This window comes from Protopterus annectens, chromosome 2.part0 (assembly GCF_019279795.1).
Source record: "Protopterus annectens isolate FY-2018-M chromosome 2.part0, PAN1.0, whole genome shotgun sequence".
Lineage (NCBI taxonomy): Eukaryota > Metazoa > Chordata > Ceratodontiformes > Protopteridae > Protopterus > Protopterus annectens.
This window is the reverse complement of record NC_056728.1, coordinates 740,522,750-740,536,173: the sequence shown is the minus strand read 5'-3', so window position 1 is coordinate 740,536,173 and position 13,424 is coordinate 740,522,750. Positions and strand designations below refer to the sequence as shown.

At 37.5% G+C, this 13,424-nt stretch overlaps 1 protein-coding gene across 2 annotated transcripts in view; it reads right to left on the bottom strand.

Annotated features, from left to right (window-relative positions):
- Positions 1 to 13,424, bottom strand: part of HPGDS (hematopoietic prostaglandin D synthase) — a 648,072-nt gene that overhangs the window by 391,124 nt on the left and 243,524 nt on the right. For both annotated transcript variants that reach the window (XM_044061059.1, XM_044061060.1), the window contains exon 2: positions 3,549 to 3,559. The gene's annotated coding sequence lies outside the window, so the exon portion shown is untranslated. The remainder of the gene's footprint in view (positions 1 to 3,548; positions 3,560 to 13,424) is intronic.

Sequence of the window (13,424 nt, the reverse complement as noted above, 5' to 3'; positions counted from 1 at the left end):
ATGTGAGAAACATGGGTAGAGTATCTCAGTCTACTCATCTGCAAGCCAACTAATATGCAGGGTCAATTGACATTAAAGCATAAAGTATATGCAGCTAAGTGATTTCAAGATCCCCAGGATTTCACCCACCTTAGACTGAGCTTGGTGCCTTAAAATTTAAACTTAACAAAAGCAACTAGAAATTGGTCATATGAGACTCCACTGTGAGACACACAGATGTGCCCCTCACCAGGCTGGATAAAGAGAAAGTCACATTTAGTTGTTTGTCAGGTGCCAGAATCTGCCATATCACTCATGCACTCAATCTCTGAACAACAAGTGCTGTTATGACTCTGTCATAGTCCATGTTGGCATGAATGACTTGAGATGTACCTCCCTGGACTATATGAAGAGAGACATGACCGAGCTTGTTGAATATGTGTCCCACGAAGGTATTTTTCTAGCCTTAAGCAGCATTCTACCATCAGCCAGAATGATGCCTCAGAAAATGATTGACTTTAAGAATTAGCTTAGTTTCTGGTGTCATTCCAAGGGGATCCATTACCTGACAGCCTGGGAAGACATGATCGACAGACTACGATGCTTTGCCAGACATGGCCTGCATCTGTCTCATTTGGGCTTCAGGCTTCTGGCCAAGGCTCTTGTCTTCCCCATAGTGTCTTTTTTGGCAATGCCATGAGGTCAAAACTACCAACATGAAAATTTAATCAAAATGCAAATTAAAGGTCATGCTGTTAAATGCAAGGAGTATAAACATGAAACTGCACTCATTGCAAGCATTCTTAACCCTGGAAGATGCTGACATTTGTGCATTCACAGAAACCTGGTTCAATGCTGCAAAGAGCACCTCAGCCATACCAGGTTATTCATCATATCATACATTCAGACTCTAGACCATGGGCAGAAAAGCAAAAGGAGGTAGAGTTGCAATATATATTAAAGACATACACACCTCCATGCTGGTCAAACAATATGATGCACAGGAGACACTCCAGGTGTAGTTAACCATTGACAGGACCCCTATTCAAATCATAGCTAGTTACAGGCCCTCAGCTTTGACTCAAGATACCCACTTCACCTATCTGGTCCTCTTCAAATCTATCAAGATTCAACCCTTTACCCTGATCCTGGGCAACTTTAACTATCCAACCATAGATTGGAAGAAATACTCATGCCAAAACACAAATGCCCAGAGATTCCTTGATTTTTGTCAATGCAAATGCTCTGGACCAACTGGCTGACACCCCCACAAGAGGTGATAATATCTTGAACTTGGTATTAACCAACATGAGTAACTACTGCAGCATCCCTACAGTGTCACCCCCCCCCTCCAGCTAGGATAAAAAAAAAAAAAAAACTTTTCCAAAGCTGATAACTTTCTGAGGAAAGGTATAAACAGTTTCACAGCCCCCTCCTCCTCCTTAGGAACTGGCACATATGTCCAAACCTACACCAAAGTACTATACTAGCATTTATATAGCTGCATGGAATCAGGAATATGCAACAGGACAAAATCCTACTCCTCAAGGAAGATTAAACCTGTCTGGTGGACATCTGTAATACATAACCTCCATAACTGTGGAAATAAAATCTCACACATGTATCTGAAAGGGCTTGTCCTTTTCCCTTGATCATCGTTTGTGGATAATCGATCTTTGGTCTTAACAACATGGTCCCACCTGAAGAGTGAACACATAAAGGACCTTTGATGTCCTCTGTGAATGGTGTAAAGTGGAACCTGGAGAGCCAGCTTACTGCAATGCCTGATGCTGCCTCCCTGTTTGACTGCTCTATTACACTGTAAGTTATGTAGGCCAGTAGTGTGCCTACTGTCAAGGATATAGGAGCCTGAGCTTTAAGTCAGTCTTTAGTTCTCCATTATGTATTTCCTTGGCAGATCATTGTGTGCCATCTAGTAGGCCATCCTGAAAGTACAGCATCCGTGTACCAAAGGCCAGATAAAATGCTTCAGTGGGCCAGATTGTGGCCATAGGGTTTTCTACGAAAGGCATTTTCTTACCAAAGTAGCACACTCTATTAGAAGCCATGAAATAAACAACAGAAGCCTGAGCAGGACAGTAATGAAATAAGAAAAGGTTCTGAAATATAGTTCTTTGAGTAAAATTTCTGAATTAGAAACCAAGACAGAACCAGAGAGAATAACAAAAGTCATCTCAGGTATCCCATTCAAAAGAAAACCAAACAGACAGAAATTTGCACCATATTTAAACAATTTCCATGGAAATGCCAGGCCGGGGACTATCTAGTGTACATAAGAATTGTTTCACAGCAGGAAAGGACTGGAGTTTTACAACTGTGTAGTGTATTATGGGGTTAAGGGGTATGATGACAATGTGGGTAAGTTTTTGTGTGCCGAGCAGTTCTAGCAATTGCACAGTCAGTTATTTTTAATTATTCCTGTAGTCAGAATTCTTTGACATCTGATGTTTTGTTCTTATTGCTGTGATTTGGACTGGATGTGAAACAACGAGATAATAGAGCTAAATCCTGAAATGTGACATACAGGTGTCTACAGAACATTGCACAAGCACTTCATCACCACAAGTTTCTGTAATGCTTTCCTACAGAAATCCTCAATACATAAATGCACTACCTGCACAGGCATGTAGAGTTGTACAGAAAGGTGTAGGGAGATACTGGCAGCTCACAAGAGGTATAAAAGCACAGCAGTATAAACAATGGCTTGAATAATGAGACATGAATAGGGTTCGCACCTTTTCAAATACCCAAAGTGGGACAATTTCTGTAAATAGATGAGATTTTGCAGGACAAAACATACTCCCGGCTAGTGCAAAGGACAGAACTTTACTTTTTTGTCAAAATAAAAGCTTATTTTTGTAGTATTTGAGTTGCTTATGCTATTTCATATAACATTTAGGTGTTTCAGATACAAAATCACTATTTTATGCAACTAATAAAGAAAAGTTATGAAATATTTTTGTCCTAAAATCTCAGGACAATTGCCATTTCTTTAGTTTTACTTGCAGGACACAACTGTCCAAAGAGGGACTGTCCCTCACAAAGATGGACAGGTGGTAACCCTAGAAAATGATCAACATTTACTTATTTTGTAATAAAATATTTTAAGAGCCTTTCTTCCATTACATGCCAATTGTGACATTTTATTTATTACTGTTCTGTATTACCATAAAATGTAAAGAGAGAACAATACAATGGGAAAGTCACAGCATAAGCAATCTGAGGAGAGCTACTCCATTTTAAGCGTGACATTTATAGTGGATGACTAATTATCCTGCTAGTGGTTTTATTTGCTGATTAGAATAAAATGAAACTGTTTTTCTTAAAGAAGCTGACAGCCACTTTCAAACTATTGCTATTTCCAAATGACTTAAACAATGACATTTTAGTTGTTTCTGTCACAGTGTGTTCTTGTTTAGACTAAGCATAAGTCCCCGATCTGGCAGGAAAATTTCATATGACACTAGAAAATGAAAGTCAAAACAGAAACAGAAGCAGCAACAGTCAAGTCTTTGTTTCAAGTAAAAACTTTGATGCTGCTTTAAGGGCACTCCAATGCCTCTCCATGGAAAGGGATATTTTCCTAAGTGATTGCAAGTTCACATTGTTGATGCAGTGATGCAAAACTTTATGCCTCAGTAAGCAACTCACCCAAGGTCACGTGTTGAAGTTTATTGACCAGGGTGTTCATAGATTAGTACTAAGCTAACGGCCCTTGTGAGCCATTTTAAGCCTAGCCAATTGTCCCATGTGACACTCAAACCCTGCATCTGGTGTTTGTAAGGCAAACACCTTAACCATTAGGCCACCCTCCCAACCTCTGTTGATATTAAAGGACGCACCTCTGCTGCAAACTGGGGGGGGGGGGGGGCTGCAGAAGATAGTGGAATAATATAGGAGAAATACAAAAACATTCATATCAATGCACTAATATAGGCAAAATATAATAGGTTAACAGTTGCAGTATTACAGGAGTAATAATATAGTTAAAATACACACATTTAGAGTGATTTTTTTACATTATTATGATTATTTGATTCATAGTAATGCAAAAAATCACTCTAAATGTGTGTATTTTAACTATATTATTACTCCTGTAATATTACTATGATTCTATGATTACACTGCGGTGGTGGTGCTGCAGTAGCGTTGTCGCCTCACAGTAAGATGTTGTCCTATTCGATTCTCAGCTAGAGCATCTTCTGTGTGGAGACATGCGTGAATGGGCGTACCTTCATTGAAGGTTGTGCGTCAGGGCCGGCAACTCGGCACGTAAAAATCTACTGCCAATCATTAGCGGACCGGAGTTCTGCTGTAGCGATCCCTAACCGGAAAAAGCCGAAAGACACAACAACTATGATTCTATGATTGTTACATAGACATTACAAAATAAATAAAAAAAGAAATGAAAAAAAAAATTGTAAAACAGACCCACCCATTCAAAGACTGAAGTGATCAACCAAATGGAAGAGCAACCTAAAGGTGGAAAGAAGCAGTAATTAAACAAATGCAGATATGTAGAACACAGTGATAAAAGATCATCCTTAAATTCTAGATACACAATATTCTACCCATCTGTTCACTCCAATGACAAAGCAGACATCAATGTCAGAGATGTCCTCTTAATTAAATGGTGGTTTATCCTAGCACTTTGGGTTGCCACCTTTTCAGATACCCAAACTGGGACATTAGTTATGGAAACATAACATTTTTAAGGGCAAGCCATACCCAGTACTAACACGAAGGAATTGACTTCACTTTCTTGCCAAAATAAAAGCTCTTGCAGAATTTGAGCTGATGCTACTGTTTTGTATCATATTAAGATATTTCAAGTACAAATTATTTGGTTTATGAAACTATTACAGGAAACTTAGAAAATAATTTTTCTCCTCAAATCTCAGGACAATCTCCATTTCTTGTGTTTTTTCACAGGATGCAACTGTCTAAATAAGGAAAAACAGGTACAGGTAGCAACTTCTCTGGGGGCTAAACTGCTCTGATCATGAATGAACCACTGTGTCTCATTGATCTGTTAGCAATTATGGCTATATTAACATATAGCATTCATCCGTTAAATCAAATTACAGCTCTTAGCACTAACGTATACTTTTTTTGCTCTTCTGCAGATTTCAACTGTTTGTCTTATATTTTCCCACAGAGGGTTTAATCACTACTGCTTTCACTTGTACAGACTTCTATTCTGCAGCTCTTTATTGCATGCTTTCCACATTTCCAAGGAGGGACAACATATTTTTAAATCACTACTAAATAAATATTCTTTCTTTTCTCATTTTCTGCTTCCCTCTCACCGTAGTTATCCAGATATTCAACACACTGTCATCTTTAGCATCCTTCTAGAATTCTTCATATCTGCTACTTATTACCAGTTTGTTAATGAGGTAGGTGACCAGGGATCAATGTCTGACTAAGTGACTTGCTCAAGGTCACACAGTAGGTAAGTGAGAGCTGAGGAAAGCAAACCCTGTACCACAGGAACTACAGCCTTAACGTCCTGTGCCTACTGCCAGATTCTTTCCTTCTGCCTTCTTGGTAATTTTGCCAAGTAAGATGACACATGCACTCATATTCTACTTAAATTTATTTTTAAGTGCTTTCTTTATGTTTCTTACTTATAGTTCTCTTCCTCAGTTTTCCATATACTATCTGCATTCCTCTTCCTCAAAATTGTTAAACCTAAGAACAGTTTTGAGCTTAAATTAAATAAAATGATTGTCTTTTGTGCAATAAATCATGCATTTCATCTGCTTATTTTTCCTCTGCCAAATGGAGATGCTAGCCTGCCTTTTACACTTAGCTGACTGCCCTCTATGCTGGCTTTTCATGCTGGTTTTATTGCTATTCAGTCAGTGATGAAGTAAAGAAGCACCTGTCCTGGGTACTTGGGTTTATATGTTCATGAATTTGGAATGTCAATCATTATGGAAAGCTCACTTTTGTGTAGCACCACTCTGTGTGGGTCCAATTTAAAGTTTTATGGCCTAGAATTTTATGCCCTAAATTCCATTAATTCAATTAAGTGAAAACCAACATAATCCGTTTTTCTCATATTTTACTTCACCTTAAAGTGGGTGTCATTAATGGTTCCATAAATCAAATGGAAAAGCCACGCATTCCAGATGAACTGAGCTCACCAGCAATCCAGACAAGATATGTTGACAAGGAAGAGTGGGGGATCAACAGACACCAACTCACTTATCCAATGGGGAGAGATGTAATTAAATCCACTGCACTGTTTATTCTGGGGGAGGGAAGAGACTTTATCACTCACAGTTGAAATCACAAGCTTTAGTCCTGCCACAGATATGTGGAAATACACTGGCAGCTTGCCCATTATTCACTGGGCATGGGGTGGGATAAAGGGTATGTCATAAAAAAAAAAAAATCAAACCACCCAAGGAAGAATACTTACTTTGATACAACTCTAACCCCAAGAACCCCCCAATGTCACTGAAGAGAAGGAAGTTAAATGGATCATACGTTTGAGAGCTGATTCAGGTAAGGGACTGAATGAGAGGGCTTCGATAAGACCATTTCTTAAAAGTAAGAGTATGCTAGTTAGGTAAATATAACTTTTAATGAATGTATATTATATATGAGATTGTAGTTTAGGTATGTTAGTAATGTATTATTTTGTATATTTACTTAGTTTGAGTTTTTGTTTTTGTTCATTAGTTAGTATCTGTTTAATATGTATTTCTATCTTATATTTTATTTTATTGTGTTCTTTATGCAGTTTTAAATTATTAATATTGTTTATATGTTAACTACTGGCTTGACAAGCTGTTAGTGTGACGATCGTTGAATGGGTTTATTTTAAAACAGTAGGTGGATGCTGCTGAAGAAGTTTTTATCATAGTAGTCAGTGTTTAGCTTCTATGGTATTTTTATGTCTATATAAATGCCTTATCAATTTAGTATATAGTAATGCTATCACTTTCTACTGTGACATTTTTTTATAGTAAATGTTAGAGTTTTTATGGTTAATGTTAGGTTGTCACTTTAAACTGAGAGTTGTAATTAGAATGTCAGAAGTTAATCAATGCAGAGTATATAAAGGCTGATTAATTAATTGCACATTTTAATGGTCTGAAGAAGCTGTATCGTGAAAGTACTTACCTACAGTGTGCACTCATTAAACCTGGTTCTTTTGGATATTATATACATTGTTTCATTTGAACTTGCTTTATTTGAACTGAGACGTTTTCGTTTGGGAAGAACTGCATGGTTGTTGCTGCTGTTATCGTTCGTATTGCTGCTGTACTCAATATATATATATATATATATATATATATATATATATATATATATATATATGAGTTTATTTCTTAATGAAAAGGGAATTGTATGGAACATTACACCAGTGGCGGCTCATGCTATAGGACTGCAGGACTGCAGCCCTCCCACCTGTAAAAGAAAAAGAAATTGCCCCCCACTGTAAATAAAATAAAAAAAAAAAAAATTCACGAGTCTCGGAACTCCATGCATGCGTGCTTAGTTCCTAGCTGCTGTGTTAGGCAGTCCAGAATTCCATGCACGCATGCGTGCTAAGTTCCTGAACTCCAGACTGCTTTGTTAGGCAGTCCGGAGAGGGAAGGAAGGGAACTCCACCCTGCCAGCCCAGAAGTCTGTGTGGTGATGACCTCACAGACTGGAAGAACACCGGACTACATCGCCTGCAGGCTCCAGCCAACTCATGTCTCGCGTGGTAACAGCAGAACAGCTTGCGTCGGCTGCTGATATGGAGGACAGGTGATCAGGCTGCTGCAGAGGACGGTTTCAGGCCGCTACGGAGGACTTAGCTGCCATGGAGGATTGGATCTGCTGGAGTTAGGGTGTGTGTGTGTGTGTGTGTGTGTGTGTGTGTGTGTGTGTGTGTGTGTGTGTGTGTGTGTGTGTGTGCATGTGTGTGTATGTGTATGCAGGTACAAATGCATCAGGATTACCAATATTCACAGTATTTGCCTCATCTGGCAAACCAAAATGTCCTTCCTAGTTACACGTGACATTTTACAAAAAATAACAAATACTCAAATGAGCTTTTTACCACATTGTGCACACCATTTCTTATCACGTTTCAATCAAATCATGACAATCTGAGCCACAATAATAGCATGTCGTCTTTTTCCCTAATACCTCACAGTATTCCCTTATTACCATTAATAATAATTGCACTTACAAAATGTTTACATCAATATTATGAATTTTAATGAAAGACAGGTTTCACAAGTCAGTCAATATACTTTTTTCAACTTTAATTTGAGAAGTTGAGTGTGGACCGTCACATTCAGCATTAAAGAATTCAGATAGGTCTTTCTTATCAATCGCATCTGTGTAGAACTGCACAGTCATTTCTTTGTTCAAGTCATAATTGCTGAAAGATATAATCAGACCAAGGCATTTTTTTTTGTTTCTTTGATATCAAAGTGATGAATTTGTCTAGCAATGTAAACTATTTGAAAGTATATTCAGTAAATGCTTCCTTCCCTAACTGTATGAATGAATGAACATCCTGTGGATGAAAACCTAAAGGAACAATCAGTTCGTCCAACACAGTGTAGCAGTTTAAGACATTGTAAGCATCTTCCATTCAGCCTCTACTCATACCTGGAGCTAAATATAATAGCAGACTATGTTGTCATCTGATCAAGCCAGTAACAATTCAGTGCAGTTAAATAGCCAGCCCAAAAGTCACCCTTGTGCTAAAACACAAAGCAGCTCACCAATTAGACTCTTTGTTCCAATAAAACATATTAAACAATCAAAAATTTCAAAGCTGCTTTGGATGACCACCTTTGTTCCACTTTCTTGCCCAGGACTACTGCCAAAGAATGTTGGAACAATTTTAAATGCCCCTTTTAAGATCGTAGGCACTTACCAACCTGTTCTTTGTTTACGTACCCACTTATTTTATTTGTGCTACTTAACTTCAGTATTTCAACCAGAAAGAATGAGAGGTCTCTGGTAGGATGTTCTTCCTATTAATCCATTTTCTGCATGCAGCTATGGTGGGGAGGAACTGCATGTATGAAAGTGCACAATACTAAATCAGAGTGTATGTGTGTATGTAAAATGCACCGGTTGCTACATGGTGGTGGGTAGAGAACAATGCTTGAACCCTCTACCTTGGGCCCAAGTGGCAAGAGCCTGCATTCCCTACCCACCACCATTTGTAAAACGTTTGCAGATTTTGCCTCATATTTGTTCTGTTCTGTTCCTCATAAATCTGTGGTTTCTATATTTTTGTTTCTTAATACAGCCAGTAGTGCAGTAGTAGCATTGTTGCCTTACAGCTACAAGTTGTCTGGTTTGATTTGTGGCTGGGGTGCTTTCTGTGTGGAGTCTACATGTCCTCCCTGTGTTTGTGTGGGTTTGCTCTGGTGTCCTTGATGGATATTTGTCCCTATTTATTGGACTGTATTCCCCCATTATTGGCTTTGTCCAGGTTTTTTGTGCCAAGGTTGAGAGCTATGATGATAGCTGAACTCACTGAATATGTTTGGGGGCTGTATTCCCCCATTATTGGCTTTGTTCAGGTGTTTTGTGCTAAGATGTTGACAGCTATGGTGAGAACTAAAGTCTTCCTTTCCTTCATAAAACAGAGGATTTGGCATAGTGGTATGTTGCTTTGACTGTTTTGCACAGGGTCCTGGGTTCAATCCTTGGCAGTAAAATGTATGGTGGTAACACAGCATTTTATTCTAACAAATTTCCAACATTATACAAGCAATGTTTAAAATGTGTCCCTGTTTTTTGGTCTTTTGTCCCCCCACCAATCGTGGCTTTTTCCAGATTTCTTGTGCTGCAAAGTTCACAGCTGAGGGTCAAGTAGATTTTACAAGAAGCTGAGAGCTGCAGGGGAACAAAAGTTTAGTGCTGCTTATGCTAAGTCTGCTTGCATTGCTAATGGCACAGCAGGTAAAGTGCTTGCTTTTGATGCAGAAGGCTGTGGGTTCTACTCCCACAGTAGATAAATGCATTGCTGATACTGTACTGTATTGTAAAGGGGGTGGATGCTGCAGTCCTTTTTGGTGAAGATACCTAGTAACTATGAACCTGTTATCAGTTTGCCATCCATTCCCTATTACAATATTACTAGCTTATCATTTTTTTTAATTCAACCTAGGCAATTTATTCCTCAAGGGCAACAGGCACTTTATTTGTAAATGAAACAATGAAATATAAAGTTGTTTGCTAGCAGCAACCTCTTCATTAGCTACAGATTTCTTTAATGTGGAATTATTTAGATGACTTTTACTTCTTCAGGGATTGTGCATATTTACTGATACTGGTGGAGTGTAGAAGTCTGAGTAGACTTTTATGATAGAAATGTTCTGAATTGGGCAGTTTTGTCGTTATTGGTGCATGCATTTTGTTTCATTGTTTACTGGAAAAATGTTCAAAACAAATTTAAAACACCCTCTAACAACTGTACTATATTGTACAAGGAATATAATTTAATACAGTCAGGAAGGTGTATCAAAGACCACGTGTATGTTTCATGTGCAAGGGGCCTATGATTTGAAAACAGCCCAAAGTTAATCTTTATCTGCCACTGGCAAAATGTATTTTCTTTGAATGTGGGCTTCAATGCTGTTTTAATGAATGTGAGTTTCAAGGGCAAAGAAGTTTTAATGCTAAGTCTGTTTTCATTGTGAGATTGCATTGCTTTATGTAGCAGATGTCTTAGTGTTTGTGCTGTAAAATGCAAAATAAAACTTTCAAATGAAATCCAAATCATCGAAGAAGTAAAGCAGTATGCACATTAGTGTTTATGGTAAATGGGGTGAAATAGCCAAGTAGTGGTTCATTGGAATGGCTGCAGGGGGGAGGCTCCATTTGACCATGATTTTGTGAGGGGGAAGGGTGGCAAACTCAAAGACAGCCCTGGCTAAACTATACCTCTCAATTCCAAATAAATAACGATACCACAAGCAAACAAATGAGCCTGAGCAACGAAACCAAACAAGTCAGCATAAAATATAACAGAGTACTTGCTCAGGGTCAAACCAGGCACCATATTCAGATGAAACGTATCGGCCAAGGCCAAGTAAATGTTAAAAATTCAAGTCTATTCAGACCAATCCACTCACAGGATAACCACAATGATGCAGGCAGTACGGTGCATACAGAAGCACGAACAGGAACACAAGCAGAACTTCAAAAATGAAGTGAATAATCCAAGTTGGTAATCTAAAAAATTGCCTCCATATTAATATCAAGTACTAGGTATCTCTTCAGACCAAGTAAAATACATCCTTCAAAAAAAGCTTGATATCATTCAGTACATCAAAGATAGTAACTCTTTTATTAGCATATGTTCGGTAAGCGCTTTTGCCAAGCGGCTTTTTCAAACCATTAGAAACACAACAATGATAAAAGACACCTTTTATATGAGTTAAACATAATTGATTAATAAAGGTATTCAATAACCAATTAACTACATAAAGGAACATACTATATAGTTAAATACATTAATAATGACATAAAATGCATAAAAACTATAAAACTGTCAAAACTAAAATACTAACTTAAATAAAACTACTTCAAAGACAATATAAATATAATAAAATAATAAATTAATCTGAAATGAATTCTCCTATTCTTAAGTGCTGGTTTTAATGGGATCCTGTCATTAAGTCTAGGGTAAATATGTGCTTGTAACCTGATGATCCAACCAGCTTCTACTTGTTCAGTAAAATTTTTAAGGTCACCACTTCTAATACTGGGTACATTAACATGCACAACTAAAAATCTAAAGTTATGCATTTCATCATTCTCTAATACATGTTTTGAGAGTGCATTGATGTTAGATTTAATATGGATTTGATAAAAATGCTCTCTTATTCTGTCCTTTAATCTTCTGTCGGTTTTGCCGACGTAAAAAGCAGTATAGGAAGTACACCTAGCAATATAAACTACTTGTTCCGTATCACAATTTGCATTAATATTGAATGTAAAAACTCTAGATGTAACAGGATGTATAAACATATTAGTGACAGAAATACAAGAGCAAAAATTGCACTTATTACATGGTTGTGTACCTGTGTAGGTGGCATTTCTAAAATAACTTTCCTGACCAGGGAAACATAAAAGTCTATGTAAGTTCTTTTTATTTTTAAAAATAAATTTTGGTTGGTCACCAACTATACCCTTAATAACTGGGCCCACTGTCAAAATATCCCAATGTTTATAAAAAATCTCCTTGGTTTGCTGAACATCTTGTGTATAATACAAAGATATTTTCTGTTGTTCACCTTTACTTATTGGTGTGTCTGTCCTAACTTCCCTATAAACTACATTCCCTTCTTCAGAAAAAAAATAGGACATGCCCTACCTGCTCTAAGGCTTTCAGTATATTGAAAGCCATCATCAATTTCTTTGGTCCTATACTTCCTATCTACCAATCTCTTATACAAATTACCTAACTATTTCGTAATTATTTTGCGTAGGATTCAGTCTTGATGCACGAATAGCTTGTCCCTTTATAATATTAGTAAAAATGTGACCGGGATGCATACTATTCCTATGTAATAAGTTATTCTTATAACACAATTTTCTTTGTACGCCTGTATTAAGCTTACCGTTACTCAAGCGTTGGATGGATACATCCAAAAAGGCTATATGGTCTGTAGAGGCTGTCATAGTAAACTTCAAAAAATATGATAGTGAATTAACTTGCTGCAAAAAGTTGTCTAGTTCCTCTATACTCCCTGTCCAGAGAAAGAATAAATCATCGAAAAAACGTCTATAAAAATAGACATATTTTCTATAGGAATCTAGTTGAAAAAGTTTATGTTCTTCCCAGGACGCCATCACAAGGTTGGCGTAGCTACTGGCACAGGATGTGCCCATAGCTACGCCATCCTTCTGTAAAAATAAATTCTGATTAAACAAATAAAATTGTTTTCTAATACTACCTCCAGCAACAGACAAATAAAGTCTATTCTGTTAAGCAGCATATCTGTATGGTCAACCAAGTATTGTTGTATGCTCTCCAAACCCACTTCATTGGGAATGTTAGTAAAGAGAGACGTAACATCCATGGTCACCAATAAAAATGATAATTATCTGGTAACATGCTTGTCCCTTCATACAAATTCAATAAAAATTGTTTGGAATCTTTGAGGACATACAAATTGGAGTCCACTACCAGTCTCAAAGTTTTTTCAATTAAAATAGATAAAGGTTCCGTAACTCATCCTCGACGTGCTACTATTGGTCTCATCGGGGGGTTTATAGGGTCCTTATGGACCTTAGGTAAGCCCTGTATGGTCAGAATAGTTGCGTTCTCCACGAATAGAAAATCATAGAGTTCAATAGTGACTATACCAGTTTTAAGCAAATCATCTAAGGTATTATAAACTCTTACTATATGTGTTTGAACATCTGAGAAGGTGATGGAG